The sequence below is a fragment of the Pelophylax lessonae genome (genome assembly GCF_965119305.1).
Source record: "Pelophylax lessonae genome assembly, chromosome: 1".
Lineage (NCBI taxonomy): Eukaryota > Metazoa > Chordata > Amphibia > Anura > Ranidae > Pelophylax > Pelophylax lessonae.
In genome coordinates, this window is record NC_138768.1 from 656614092 (window position 1) to 656630576 (window position 16485).

Genomic DNA, 16485 nt, shown 5'->3' on the forward strand with positions numbered 1-16485 from the left:
AAAAACATATTCAGAGAAAGGGAATACAATAAGACGCGTGGCCACTCACTAAAACTAGAGGAAAGGCGGTTTAACCTTAAAATATGCAGGGGATTCTTCACTGTGAGAGCAGTAAGGATGTGGAATTCTCTTCCGCAAACAGTCGTATCAGCAGGGAGCATTGACAGTTTCAAAAAACTATTAGATGGGCACCTTAAAGACCGCAACATGCAGGGGTACACAATGTGTGGTTAACAGTAGACACACACACACACATCATAGGTTGAACTGGATGGACTGATGTCTTTTTTCAACCTCACTAACTATGTAACTATGTAACTATGTAACCTGATCTAAATGAATGATAGGGAAGATAACTGACTGAAGTCTAACCGCTGTTATTTTTGCATAAATATTAGGATCAACCATAATTAAAGAGATTGGGCAATAACTTATACATTCAGTGGAATCTTTCTGGTCTTTATGACTAAGGGTAATATGGGCTTCCTGGGATTGACAGGGGAAGGAACATGAATCAGAAATCAAGTTAAATGTAGTGTCTAGGATAGGGGCTATTGTCCATCACGCTATAGCGGCCTCCCCAGGGGGCACCAAAAGTGAATAATAAAGCTTAACAATATTTCTATAAATAGTCGCACACCTCATAAAAATGTCTATACTGTCATTCTCCTGCTCTTTAATAGTGATGAGCCAAAAAACACCCCTGTTCGGTTTGCACCAGAACATCTCAAACATCTAAAACAGGGGAAATGTTCTAGCGAACATGCAAACTCCATTAAAGTCTATGGGACACGAACATGAAAAATAAAAGTCCTAATTTTAAAGGCATAAAAATGAAAAATTCCTTTAATTATCGTGCCTGGGGGGCCCTCTTAATGTGCCTGTAAAGTGGAGCATTTGTGCGATGTATGTAGCCTGCTGCAGCAATACTGACATTTCTAAAGGAAAAAATTTAATTTAAACTCCATACCAGACCCTTATCCAAGAACACAGCCTGGCCAGCCAGGATGGGGGTGGGGGCGAGCGCCCCCCCTCCTGAACCATACCAGGCCACATGCCCTCAACATGGAGGGGGTGGGTGCTTTGTTGTGCCATGTTGATGGGGACAGTGGTCTCTTCCCGACAACCGTGAGCTGTGGTTGTGGGGGTCTGATGGGGGGAGGCTTATTGGAATCAGGAAGCCCCCTTTAACAAGGGGGCCCTCAGATCCCGCCCCCCTATGTGAATGGGTATCGGGTACTTCGTACCCCTATCCATTCACTAAAAAAGTGTACAAAAAAAAATAAAGACAAAAGCCATTTTTAGACAAGTCCTTTTTTAAAAAATAAAAATACAAAAAAGTGTCTACCCCCGATGATCAGTCGCCCGCCCGCAACCGAAAAAAAAAAAAAAAAAGAAGGCCCTGCCTCTTCGGATGCTTCCCGGGCTAATGAGCTGTTTGAGTTTGACAGCTCTTTTATAGGGATCTGACGTGATGAGCTGCCCCATAGTGCACTGCTCAGGTGCAGTAAATAAATGACATGATGTCATGTCATTTATTCACTGCACCTGAGCAGTGCATTATGGGGCGGCTTCCAGATTCCGATAAGCCTCCCCCCTGCAGACCCCCACAACCACAGCCCATGATTATTGGGAGGAGACCCCTGTCCCCATCAACATGGGGGCAAGGTGCTTTGGGGTGGGGGGGCAGAGCCTCCCCTGCCCCAAAGCACCCACCCCCCCATGTTGAGGGCATGTGGCCTGGTATGGTTCAGGAGTATTGGCCAAAGGCATCTTCTGGAGCATAGCTTCCATACCGCTCTTAGTAGGAAGTAATTGAAGATATTTCTCTAACATGTGTGGAATTTCTCTGGTTGTCACTGCCTGAATCTGAGCGATGATCTGCACAATTCTGCATCAACTTCTCCCTCACTGTCTACAAAATGGGCAGGTGATGAGGCTTCATACTCTGCACAACAGGTGGCCACCTTAGCTAAGTGACGGGATTGCCAGAAGCTTGATGATTCATGGAAGAATTCTCCAATATTAATGCTTTTATCGCCTGTTGATGCTTCGATCTAGTTCCCATGCTTTTCCTCTTGCCAGATTTACTCATGGCTGAGCCTGATGGCAACTTATAGATTAAGTAAAGATTTGCAGGCAAATCATGTTCAAGCAGTGTGTTTTGCTATTTATTCACAGTGTGCTCAAGGGGCTAAGTTAACAGACAGTCTGTGATATAAATAAATAGCAGTGGCTATATCAGAAATATTATTTGAATATTGTTATTTTGATATTACACTGGTATTATGGTGATGTACCATTGATTGTACTCCTTTGTTGTCCTGTTTGATAATTACAATCAATTCTAGTCTGTTCCAGCAGGGGTCAGCATTCCAACCTTCAACTGTCCTCTGCACCTGATCTAAGCCACCTACTATCCCCAGGAAGACCCGAGGCCAGCAAGACAGACAGGCAGGGTAGATAGAATGCAGGAAAGGCATACATGCCCGTGGTTGACCAGGCTCAGACGCACCAGCCGCCAATAAACACCAAGAATCTAAAAGCACCAACAAGCTCCAAGTGAGGTTAAGTGCAGCAGATGACACTGGACAGATAGAGAACCCCAGGCAATCCAGACACACTGGCAGAGCTAAGTCTATATGATACCCACGTGACAAGCTTAAATGTCAAGTTTCCCAGCAATGTCCCAGCATTGTCGGTCCGGTTGTGGATAGTAGACAGGTGGCCGTAGTCGGTAGCCACCACAGCTGGTTACAGGCTATTAGCGGGATCAGGTGCAGCAGTATAGAGGCACAATTGGGGGTAATAGTGTGGAGAAAAATTCAGTTATTCACCACTTAATTCCTGCTGCCAGCTTCACATAAGCAGGAGCTGGAGCAGGAGCTGGAGCGGGAGCCATTGGCAGGCACCTCCCCCTTGGATTTTAAGCCTGCATTAAAAATAATGTATCAATTAAAAATGGGAAGCATTTGAATCCCTGAGACTTTTTTTATGTTGTGGACGTTTCTGGGAGATTCTGCTCACTTTCTACTCACTTCCTTCACAGTCACAAGGACAAGAAGACCTAGTGGGTGCACAGCCAGTAACAAACTAGTGACAGTTTGCTAACCTATCCAAAACTAAAAAAAACTACATTTTATCTGGAGGTGGAATTTAAAATACACATGTAGTAGAGAAACCATTGCTAACCTTCTGAAAATGGCAGTTTCCTGGCTGTCTATAGCTGAATCATTGAGCAGGAACAAATATAGAAATTGGGATAGTCAGAGTGCAGTCAGAACTCTTGAACTGCATATTTGAGCGGTTTGAGTGACTCTGAATATACTAAAGCTCTTAGGTTGGCATAATAGCTTAGATCAGCATTGTGGCCTTTATACTGCGCCAATACAGGCTTACTTTAACATGGATTCTGTTCTTGTGAACCTGAGAGGACCATTAACATTATGAGAATATCTTTTGAAGAGGAAAATCGAAAGTCATTGGCTGAAATGTTCATTCCCACCTTTTGCTCATAACCTTTCTTTTAGATAGCTGATTCTGACCTACACATCTACGGCATGCTAAAAAAAGGAAAGGACGATGGAGCTTCAAAATGTTTATCTATTTGTGTATAATTATTAAACCAAGGGAATACCAGTTGAATATATTACAAATGGACTTATTAATTTCAACACTGATCTTATTACAGATGCGTAAGTTAGAGACAAGTTGAGTAATATTGATCTTGTTGTAATCACATTTGCCATAAGTTACAGGAAAAAGAAGCATGTTGGTATGGCCAGAAATCTAAATTAAAAAAAGCTAACCTCAATAAGCTTTGGTCCTTATTGCATGACATTCAGTCTGACTTAATATTTGTAACAAAGAGCACACAAGTCAAGTGGGAGCGCTTTAAAAATGAATTAAACAAGTGCATTAGTCATTGTATTCCATTGGGTAACAAGCATAAAAGAACAAATGAAAACCTATGTGGTAAATGATAGTGTAAAAAAAAAAGCAAAAAACAAATCATTGAGAAAAAAAACCTGGCCCTTCAAAAAGTAAAAAAGTAAAAGGAACACCTTTGGCATTCCAGATTTACAAGGCATTTTAAAAGAATTACACTGGAACAATCAGGACAGCTAAAAAAAATAAATAAAAGAAACACATTGCTAGAGCAAGTAAAACAAGTCCCAGAAATGTTTTCAAATATATCAGTATAGAAAAGGTTATGAAATGTCTAACGGAACACGTTGGGGATGCCCCCTATCCCCCTAATCTTCGTTCTAACCATGGATCTGTTACTACGTTGGTTGAGACTAAACCCAGGTATTAAAGTGATCTCAGTTTCGAAGCACACCTACAAAATTGCTGCCTTTGCAGATAATATACCTCTATCCCAAATTTACTTAAGGACTTTTCCATGTTCAAAGACCTTAGCAACCTACGGATCAACTTTTCAAAATCAGAAGCCTTAAATGTCACCTTGAATCAAGACCTACTCAAACAATGTAAGTCCAACTTTCATTTTAGTTGGATGCAGGATGCGATCACTTACCTAGGAGTCCAACTTCCCTCTAGGTTATCGGATCATTACACCAAAAACTTCCAACCAATCATTCAAAACATCCAACGTGATTTAAAAAACTGGTTATCAGTAGGGATGGCCTTGTGGTTCGCCTGGCAGTAGGTTCGCTAGGAAATTTGCTTGCTCGCAGCCCTCCAATTTTGCGAACACATGGTGTTGTTCGCGGTGGCCATATTAGTTTACATTGGGGAGAACTTTGACCCATGACACAGCCGTCAGGTGGATCGGGACAGCCAATTGAAACATTTCAGCACATGGATATGCCCCCTACCTTATAAATAGACCAGAGCTGGCGGCCATTTCACATTCTGCTTTTTGTCAGCATAGGGAGAGGTTGGCGAGTGCATCAGGGACAGATTGCCAGTGACACAGATAGCTCTGTTAAGATCCACAAAAGTCCTTTTCAGGGCTGGTATTTGGTATAGGTCTACAGTCTCTTTTCAGTGTAGGGACAGGTATGCTGTGTTCATCAGGGACAGATTGTCAGTGACACAAATCGCTCTGTTAAGGTCCACAAAAGTCATTTTAAGGGCTGCTATTTGGTATAGGTGTGCAGTCTTTTGTCAGTGCTATTTGGTATAGGTGTGCAGGTGTCATATGACGTTCAGCAGGATAGGCTGCTCTGCACACCCCCGGGGGACACGCAGAGCTGCAATCGGTGGTGCGGTGTGTCACTCTGACACACCACATCTCCAATCCCAATAAAGAGCCTATGACGTAGGCTCTTTTCCATGTGATCAGCTGTGTCCAATCACAGCTGGTCACATAGTAAATAGGAAGTGCCGTTGACAGGCGCTAGTAGAGGAGAGCCAATCAGTGTCTCTCCTGACAGGGGGGGGTGGGGAGTCTGTGCTGGTAATCAGAGCATTCATTACCAGGGAAGACCCCTGGGGGATGCCACTAGAGCCACCAGGGATTGCCCACCCATGGCCACCAGGGATGCCAATCAGTGCTCAGGGAGCCTGTTAGTGCCCTCCTCGTCAGTGTTGCCCATCATTGCCATCTATCAGTGCCACCCACTAGTGCCCATCATTACCATCTATCAGTGCTGCCCACCAGTGCCCATCAGTGCCACCTATCAGTGCCCATCATTGCTGCCTATCAGTGCCCATCAGTGCCGCCTATCAGTGCCCATCAGTGGCACCTATTAGTGCCCATCAGTTCATCCTATCAGTGCCCATCAGTGCCACCCATAAGTGCCAATCAGTGCCGCCTGCCTATCAGTGTCCATCAGTGCTGTCTATCAGTGTCCATCAATGCTGCATATCAGTGCTACCTATCTGTGCCACATATCAGTGCCCATCAGTGCTGCATATCAGTGCCACCTATCAGTGCCAATCAGGGCTGCATATTAGTGTCTCATCATCAGTGCCACCCGATCAGTGGCACCCCATCAGTGCCTCCTCATCAGAGCCTGCCAGTGCGGCCTTATCAGTGCTTGTCAGTGCAGGAAAAAACATATTTATTTATAAAATTTTATAACATAAACAAAAAAACTTTTTTTTTTAAACTTTTCAATCTTTTTTTATTTGTTTAGCAAAAATGAAAAAAAACTTGCGGTGATCAAATACCACCAAAAGAAAGCTCTATTTGTGGGAAAAAAATTACATAAATTTGGTTTAAGTATTGAATTGTCATTCAAAATGAAACAGCGCTAAAAGCTGAAAATTGGCCTGGGCAGGAAGGGAGTGTAACTGCCCTGTATGGAAGTGGTTAAACTTGCTCGCAATTGTAATGCATTGCCATCTCCCGGCAATACAGATAAAAAAATAATGAAAAAAACGGCGTGAAGTTCCCCCCCAGTCCATATCAGTCCCTTATCTGCGCATGCAGCCTGCCAGGTCAGGAAGGAAAAGGGACGAGTGAGCGCCCGCCTCCTGAACCGTACTAGGCCACATGCAATCCTATTGATGGGGACAAGGGCCTCTTCTCGACAGCCCTTAGGCTTTCTAAGGGCTTAAATTGTTGGTTTCACTTCTCACTACCTATCACAGTTTCTGAGTCCATGAAATGCCAAGACAGCACAAAAGCCCCCCCCCCCCCCCAATGACCCCTTTTCAGAAAGTAAACACCCTAAGCTAATTTGTAAAATGTGTAATTTTCCCGAAACCTGTTGAAAAATATAAAATATTCCAAGGACTCAACATGCCTCTCAGCAAATAGCCTTGGGTGTCTACTTTCCAAAAAGAGGTCATTGTGTGACCCCCTCCCACTGCTTGTAAAAGCAGTCTAGCAGCTAATTATCTGCTAGGATTGATTTTACATGAAAAAACCGACCACTGGCTGTAAAAAATGATATCAGAAAGTGTGTGGTATGCCAACCATTAGACCTTCAATCATCCACCCACTTCTAATTATAGGCATACATGCAATATTCTTTTTTTCATTTAGCCCAAGGGCTGAACGAAAAAAAAAAAGAACATAGCAGATTCCTCCATTCACATCGATTGATGTGGATGAAGAAATCTCTGCCAAGAAAAGTGTCAAAAAATATATGGGAAAGCATAGGGGAGATCCGTCCTCTGTGTCTACCCCATCCCCTATGCTTTGCCATATATGCTTTTTTTTTTACTGCTGTGGTAAAATCACCTCCTACAGTGCTGCAATCATGGATTACGTATATGGTGAGAGAAAACGCTGTTGCTGTCAGAATAAACAAATCTGTGCTGTAGCTGATGGGCGTACCTGCAAAGCAAACAATGGTTAAAAATAAAACACAGTAACAATAAAACTCTGCAGTATAACAGTATATGATAGGAGAGCAAAGAGTAGAAAAGTAGAGTAAGAACAGAAAATTAACTAAAAAAAAAAAAAACTACTTTTGGTTTTTTTATTTATTTTTAAATTTTTAAAAAAAATATTTTGTAACTTTTTTTACACTTTTTTTGTAACTGTAAAAAACTGTTCCGGGCTGGGGTCTCTCAAAATGCTTCTCAACGACACAAGCAGCCGTTGCAATTTGGACTGTCGTATCTGTGTGAAAAGAGGATAGAACTAAAACATTACATGTGTCCCTCCACTTCACTGCAAGCAATTTATTACACTTCAAGCAGGCTCTCTCCCACAGTCTAAGTTGGGAATCTACAAGCCATTGGGGGAAGCCCCGGCGATTAGGTTGCATGGTGCCACATGTGCCAATTCCAAAATCAAAAAGGTGACTAAAAAGTGGCACGCTAGTGTAATAATTGTCCAAGCATAAATGGTACCCCTTTCGGAATAAGGGTGACACCAAATCCCAAAGAATCTTGCTACTGCTCCCCATGTAGTCTGGGCAGTTGGGGGGCTCCACATTACTATCTTTTCCCTTGTAAACCCGGAAGCTACATGTATAGCCTGTTGCCCTGTCACAGAGCTTATACATTTTGACCCCATATCTGGCACGCTTACTGGGGACAAAAATCATTGGCCTGGACCTGATGACTGATCGGTTTTGAACCGAATCAGAACATCGCAGAGTCAGTGGGGGCGTGCCTGATCACCCCCTAGCCCTGCGCGACTGACTTACAGGTATGTCGATTCGCGCAGCCAAGCCACCTTGCCTCAGTAAATCTGCAGTGGGCGGTCAGCAACTGGTTAATAAAGGACTTGTCAGAAACTCTTTCCTGTGTTTCTTACTTTTGTACGAAGTATCCGATACACATTCACATGGGAAAAGGCGGTATCTGAGGGCCCCCTTGTTAAAGGGGGCTTCCAGATTCTGATAAGCCCCCCATCCATAGACTTCCACAACCACAGCCCAGGGTTGCCGGGAAGAGGCCCTTGTCCCCATCAACATGGGGAAAAGGTGCTTTGGGGGATGCCCCAAAGCACCCTCCCCATGTTGAGTGCAAGGGGCCTGGTATGGTTCAGGAAGGGGGGGAGGTTTTTTTAATTTTGGTGTGGAGTTCCCCTAAAACCTAAACCAGCCCCAAAGGGCCTGGTATGGATTTTAGGGGGGACTCCACACCATTTTTTTTTTAATTGTCATAGGGTTTAAATACAGGGCACTTTCATCCCCTTCCTGCCCAGACCAACTTTCAGCTTTCAGTGCTTATTGGTGTCTATGGGAAATCTTGATCAGCTTGACATGGCACTGCTCCCTGTCTTTAACATTGGCGTCTATGGGAAATCTTGGTCAGCTTGACATAGCACTGCTGCCTGTCTTTAACATTGGCATCCTTGGGAAATCTTGGTCAGCTTGACATGGCACTGCTCCCAAACCATAAGTGACAGGGACACCAAGCTTGGGGAGCACCGAGAGGGGGCCCAGGACTACAAAATATCCATACATTTCAAAACTGGGGTATGCCTAACTATCCACTAACTACCTGCCTAATCTCCATTGTCACACACTATACACGGCTGCCGTGTAAGCAGCAGCACTCTGCCTTTGGCCACTCATGGCTCTCACACACACACATGAACAGCTGATGTTCGAGTCGAACTTACGTTCGACTCAGACACACAGCCCATCCCTAGTAAAGGATTGTGCACTGACCCAGAATAGTTGACCTCAGGCTTAACAGCTAATTCATTCTTCACAGTAAGCTGCTGAGGAGATGAATGTAATTGCAGAGCTAATGGTGCAGGCACATCTAGCATATGCAGCCTAGATGCAGTCCACTCCTGTTTCCTAGCGACCGCTAAAGCTAGCTGAGCTGCTGGTCTTCTTATGGAGGATCGCCAAGACTTGTCCTGCCCCAAGCTTCTATGTGGTGGTGATGGGGAGAAAGCCTGACGTGTCTTCGGGCATCTTCGGCTCAGCCTGGAGATTACGTCATTCACCTTCTCCTCTTCAGGGTGCTGGTTTCCCTCTTGACGCAAAGCCTCAGAGTTATCTAAGTGTTCCAGAGGAAGGCTCCACTGAGGCAGCTGGGATTGAACGCGTAGACTTCCAGGGCGCGGCAAAGCAGGTGCTGTGTTCAGCAAGGCATCCTGCCCAGGCTCTGGTGAGGCTTCTCTCGGCTGTAGGCCGACCTCCTCGTTGGGTTTTCCCAGCGCCGGAACATCCTCTTCTTCCTCCAGGCACTTTTGGAAACCAATCTTGGCCTCCCACTCCTGCCGCCATCTCAAGGACTCTCCGGACCAGGGTCTTCAGGACTGGATACTGCTCAAATTTAGCCCGCTAACAGTCCCAATCAACTGCAGAAACCCCATACTTCATATAGGGGTACAGAAAATTCCAGAGGGGCACGTGGATTTCCAGCCTTCCTGCCACTATACATGCGAGCACCGAGAGGGGGCCCAGGACTACAAAATATCCATACATTTCAAAACTGGGGTATGCCTAACTATCCACTAACTACCTGCCTAATCTCCATTGTCACACACTATACACGGCTGCCGTGTAAGCAGCAGCACTCTGCCTTTGGCCACTCATGGCTCTCACACACACACATGAACAGCTGATGTTCGAGTCGAACTTACGTTCGACTCAGACACACAGCCCATCCCTAGTAAAGGATTGTGCACTGACCCAGAATAGTTGACCTCAGGCTTAACAGCTAATTCATTCTTCACAGTAAGCTGCTGAGGAGATGAATGTAATTGCAGAGCTAATGGTGCAGGCACATCTAGCATATGCAGCCTAGATGCAGTCCACTCCTGTTTCCTAGCGACCGCTAAAGCTAGCTGAGCTGCTGGTCTTCTTATGGAGGATCGCCAAGACTTGTCCTGCCCCAAGCTTCTATGTGGTGGTGATGGGGAGAAAGCCTGACGTGTCTTCGGGCATCTTCGGCTCAGCCTGGAGATTACGTCATTCACCTTCTCCTCTTCAGGGTGCTGGTTTCCCTCTTGACGCAAAGCCTCAGAGTTATCTAAGTGTTCCAGAGGAAGGCTCCACTGAGGCAGCTGGGATTGAACGCGTAGACTTCCAGGGCGCGGCAAAGCAGGTGCTGTGTTCAGCAAGGCATCCTGCCCAGGCTCTGGTGAGGCTTCTCTCGGCTGTAGGCCGACCTCCTCGTTGGGTTTTCCCAGCGCCGGAACATCCTCTTCTTCCTCCAGGCACTTTTGGAAACCAATCTTGGCCTCCCACTCCTGCCGCCATCTCAAGGACTCTCCGGACCAGGGTCTTCAGGACTGGATACTGCTCAAATTTAGCCCGCCAACAGTCCCAATCAACTGCAGAAACCCCATACTTCATATAGGGGTACAGAAAATTCCAGAGGGGCACGTGGATTTCCAGCCTTCCTGCCACTATACATGCGACAGGTAAGCTGAATTCTTAAAGGGCCATTAGCCCATGAATTTACCTCAAGAGAATTTTTTTTTTAATTTATATTTGACAAAAGATGCATTATAAAATTAGATGACATCCCCTGTCCCATGTGCATGGACCCTAATTCTGTGGCCCTATTACCATTCTGCTACTTCTCCTGAGTATGGTGATATCACGTGTGTGAGACTTTTTCACAGCCTGGCCACATACAGAGGCCCAACATCCAGGTAGCACCTTCAGGCGTTCTAGGAGCATAAATTACACATATAATTTCCTGACAGCCTATCACACTTTTGAAGGCCCTGGAGCACCAGGACAATATACTGCCCACAAAATGACCACATTTTGGAAAGCAAACACCCAAACAGATAATCTAAAATTTTTGGAAAATGTGGAAAGAAAATGAAAACGCATTTTTTTTTTTACACAAAGTTGTCTATTTATAAGATATTTCTAACATTTACATAACAAAAATGACCTTCCAAAATACATTCTGCTTCTTCTCCTGAGTATGGCGATACCACATATGTGAGACTTTTACACAGCATAGCCACATAGAGAGGCCCGACATGCAGGGAGGACCGTTAGGTGCTCTAAGGACATAAAATTACAAATCTAATTTCCTAACTACCCATTACACTTTTGTGAGGCACTGTAGGGCACTGTTAAGCATTTTAGTGGCACTGATGTGGCTTGGATGAGCACTAATGTGGCACAGATGAGCTCTGATGTGGCATGGATGAGGCATGGATGAGCACTGATGTGGCATGGGTGTGACACGGATGAGCACTGATGTGGCATGGATGTGGCACGGATGAGCACTGATGTGGCATGGATGTAGCACAGATGAGCACTGATGTGGTGTTGATGTGGCACGGATGAGCACTGATGTGGCGTTGATGTGGCACCAATGAGCGCTGATGTGGCATGGATGTGGCACGGATAAGCACTAATGTGGCATGAATGTGGCACAGATGAGCACTGATGTGGCATGGATTTAGCACGGATGAACACTGATGTGGCATGGATAAGCACTGATGTGGCATGGATGTGGCACAGATAAGCACTGATGTGGCATGGATGTGGCATGGATGATCACTGATGTGGCATGCTAGTAGTTAAGCACAGATTTGTATGAATGAGGCACAGATGGGCATGAATGAGGCACAGATGAGGCACAGATGGGCATGAATGAGGCATGAATGAGGCCAGGATCAGGCACGGATCTGGCACGGAGCAGAAACTGATCAGACAGGGATGAGCACTGCTGCAGTCTCCCTCCTTTCCTTGTACGCTGTACTGATCTGTGTGTACAGTGTACGAGGAAAGAGCTGAATGTCCCAGACATGCGCCGTTTTTTTGATAACTGATCCCTCCATTATTGGACAGAGCAATCACGTGGTAAAGAGCTACTGTCATTGGCCCATTACCTGTCATTTGCTGCTGTCATTGGTCTCTGTACGCCCTCCCAGAATTAGCCAACCGCGCTGTTGCCCTCATTCGGCTATGGCCCGGTCGGCAAGTGGTTAAAGAATAAAACTCATGCACACAACCACACACACACACACACAGATTGAATTGGATGGATCTGTGTCTTTTTTCAACCTACTAAACTATGCAACAGTAACCACAAAGGGTTTTTGCTTTCCTGAAATGGCTTTGGGGATATTTTAAGAATTATTTTTAGAAGTAAATACTGTAGGGATTATGAAAGCTATGCTAGTATAATACTTTCCTATGTGTAATGTATAATATGTATGATATAAACAAAATGCCCTAAAAGTATTTTGGTATACAGTAATATCTTGGTTTGCTAGTATAATTCGTTCCAGCAGCATGCTTGTAATCCAAAACACTCGTATATCAAAGCAAGTTTTCCCATAAGAAATCATGGAAACTCAGAAGATTCGTTCCACAAGCATTTAATGGTATGAATAAAGATTCACTACTATCATATATAAAGTACATTACTGTACAGTATAAGCATGCCATCTCCTCTGTTAAATAACATTATGTGTCCCTCGGTCTGTACTGTATATAAAGATGCCGATTTATACTGTATCAGAGCGTCTCTGGCACTCGTGTGACTCCTCAGCTCTCTGCTTCTCTCCTCCCCTCCTCCTCAGATGACGTCAGCGGGAGTGATCGGCCCCACCCGCCGGGGAGAGCAGGGAGACGAGCAGAGAGAGACGAGGAGTCACACGAGCATCGGGAGACGCTCTGAAACAGTAGAAATCAGCATCTTTATATACAGTACAGGCACAGGGACACATAATGGTATGTAACAGAGGGCATTAACAGAGGGGATGGCATGCTTATAGTGTACTAAACTGCTCGTATATCAAGAGGGTGATCGTATATCAAGACAGATTTAAAAAAAAAAATGTGCTCGTCTTTCAAAATGCTCGTAAACAAAGTTACTCGCAAACCAAGGTATTACTGTATTACACATTACGGCTTTTCAACAAATATTTATACTCTGTGAGTGAATGTGTTTTTTAATGCTAAAACTGTAATAAACAGTCTGAAGATGAACCTGTGGGGTTGATTTACAAATAGACTGTGCACTCTGTAAATACAGTTGCTCCAGAGCTTAGTAAATGAGGTAGTTTCACTTTATGAAGAATACCCAATCACATCCAAGTAAAATAAAAATAAAATAAAAAAGCATTTTTGCTTGCATATGATTGGAAGATGGAATTCAGCAGAGCTTCTACACACAAAGTGCCATCTGCATGCTGGGAAAGTTTGTTTGTAAACAAACTTCCAGTGATCACTATGAGTGACTGTCATGATCACATGATCAGGAATCATGTTCATCCATGATTTTCTGTTCTGAGATATGCTGCTGTCGGTGATATCTCATACCAAGGAGTATGCACAGATGAAGACTGTATGTGGCCTGTTGACTAGCCCATTGAACCACATATGAATGCCCTTGACCTGTGAGAAAAATGCAGTTCCCATGATTCAATACAAGCTTGTTAGTGGGTTTGAGTCAACATGATGTAATGAAGAGATGGCACATCTTTTTTAAGTCAAATAGGCTGCAAATGGCCCATTCTGTCACTGCACACTATTAGGTAAAATATGAACTAGCTGTTTTTAAGAAGATATCAATTTAAGATATATTTCTTGTTTGAATAAACTGTTTTTCTTCTTTAAAAGCTAGCTAAAGATACTGTACATAGATCTGAGTAGTAGGGGTACAGAACTGCTTTAAGGTAAAGGGAAACGTTGTCCTATATTTCTTTATATAAGAGTCTAGATGGTAAGTTTGTTCCCATGTTTGTGTTTGATTTATTATCTTTGTGACCAATAAAACCTATGGGAGCCATTGGAGGTTTACCAGAGTAAAAAAAAAGGAAAAAGAACACACTTTTCACAGCAGCTGTGAGCTCACATTTTATTTTGTTTTAACCTGCCTAATCATACAATAGCCATTGTTAAAGTATAACTAAAGGCAAAACTTTTTATTTTGATTTTTGGATAGAGTGGAGAGGGAATAGAACCCCTGTTAGCTTTTATTTCTGTCAGAGCCCCCAAGAGGGAGATTCACCCTCTCTATTTTTGCTATTTACCATTATCATTAAAAGTGAAAGTAAGAGAAAATCCCAAATTAGTGGTTTGTCCCCAGAAAAGTAATATAGGGAAAATCTTCCAATGGGGACTCTGGGGGTCCCCAAGGAATTCCATTCATTTGCAGGGATTTCCTCTCACTTCCTGTTTTGGCTATGGGATAGGAATTGAAAGAAAATCTCTGCAATGGGACACAGATGGCAAAAAAAAAAAAAAACCTGATAGGGATTATAACCCTCCCTTACTCAATCCAAAATTTAAAAAAAAAAGTTTTGCCTATAGTTCTACTTTAAGTAATACAAATATAAAGACTTAGAAAAATTTTCTTGTTTGTCCCTTCAGATAATTTCGGGCGAGCTGTGATTGGCTCTCAAACACTATGTACTAACCGTTAGATTATCGTACGATCACTTTGAAACAAGTAATTTTTGTTGAATTTTCTGATTATGTGCACTAGGCTTTACAGTTGTCATCAGAACTAGTCAGCACAAATGTTTCAATGGGGCATGTGTTGTGGTGACAAGTATTGAAGGCTGGATCAGTTTTTTTTTCGATTAGCCATAAGGCTGATCGAAAAACTGAACAGATTCCCCCCATACACATAAGCAAGGTGGATGTAGGAATCCTCCCTGCTGTGTTATCATGTTCTAACAGTGGGGATTTCGCTTAATTAGCTGAATTTCAATCCATCTATGGCCAGCTTATGAGGGGAATTCCCTTCACTGTTGCTTCTCTGGGAAAAGAAGTGAAGAGAATTTACATCAAGACATAAGTGGCAATAAATGAAAGGAGATGTAACCATTTCTTACTCGTATTTAAAACAACAGGAAAAAAAAAGTTTGGCCATACATACACTCTAAGGCATTGCTGCCCAACCTCTAGCCTAAGGGAAATATCACATTTGGTACAACAAAAGAAAATGAACTACCCAAATAGTGCCATCATCCATAAATGAGAAGAGAAAAGGTTGTGAAGAGCTACAGGCCAAAGGATAAAACTAACAGCCTGTTCTGCACAAGAAAAGGACTGGACTTTCTGAGGCACACCATAAGATGAATCATTGCGACTCACAATTTTTAGTAAAATTATAAAGTTTATTCAAAACAGATTAAAAAATGAGGACAAAACAGACAATCCTCATTCATCACATATATAACACAGAACCAAAACAAAAAAACATTCTTAAAATTGATAAATAACTTACTACTATTTCTAACCCAGATGTCCTCAAGGAATCACTGGGAGAAATTGTGTAGGTTATTTTTAGCACAATCACAATATTGTAGAATATATATATGTAGATTTGCAGAATCATATCTGAACTGTAGGTCTATGCGTTTCGCAACGTGCTTCTTCAGGACCACATTTTTTATCAGAGATTTCTTAAATATAAGCAAAACAATAGTTAGTGACATAGTACTCAGATTCACATTATCACATTGGCGTACTACACGTCGAGCGAGAAAGACACACCTGTCTGGGGATATAGCCAGTGCCTCCCGGGCCGACATAGAAGGCGCGAGAAACAAGGGGGGTGTGTGTGGGGACAAGGAAGGTAGGTCAACAAAATGATCCTAAAGTGTCATAAAGACAGAATATTATTCAAGATATATTCCTTGCATAACATATAGTAATGTAATATATTTATGCAGGTAAAGATTTGTTACCTTAAAACAGAAGATAATTAGTTTCCAAGGTCAGACCAGTAATTACACCAAGAGGATCAGTCAATCCCAAGGTGAAAGAATCCTACAGAGGATTACAAGATGGTTTATATAGATCAATATGTTTCCAAAAAAGGGGGGAGGAAATAGACCATGTAAGTAAGGAAGGGCTGAAGATTTTAATAATTACCTTAGAGGATGTAGTTATCTTTGAATAGCCAAAAAGAAAACTAATAAAGTGACCTTCTTCCACAAGGAGGGATCATTTGTGGGTCTGTATAAAGTGAATACAACGTTGTTTTTGTTTGCAAAAAATAAATAAAATAAAGATAGAAAAAAATAATAAGGAATGGGATTAAAAAGAATAAGTTGATTACCTTTGCTAGTCCAATCTCATATGTCCATGGTTTTAGAGGGTAAGGTGAAAACCCTTAGACCCAACCTGTCTTGCAGGAAAGGGGTTTAAACCTATGGTT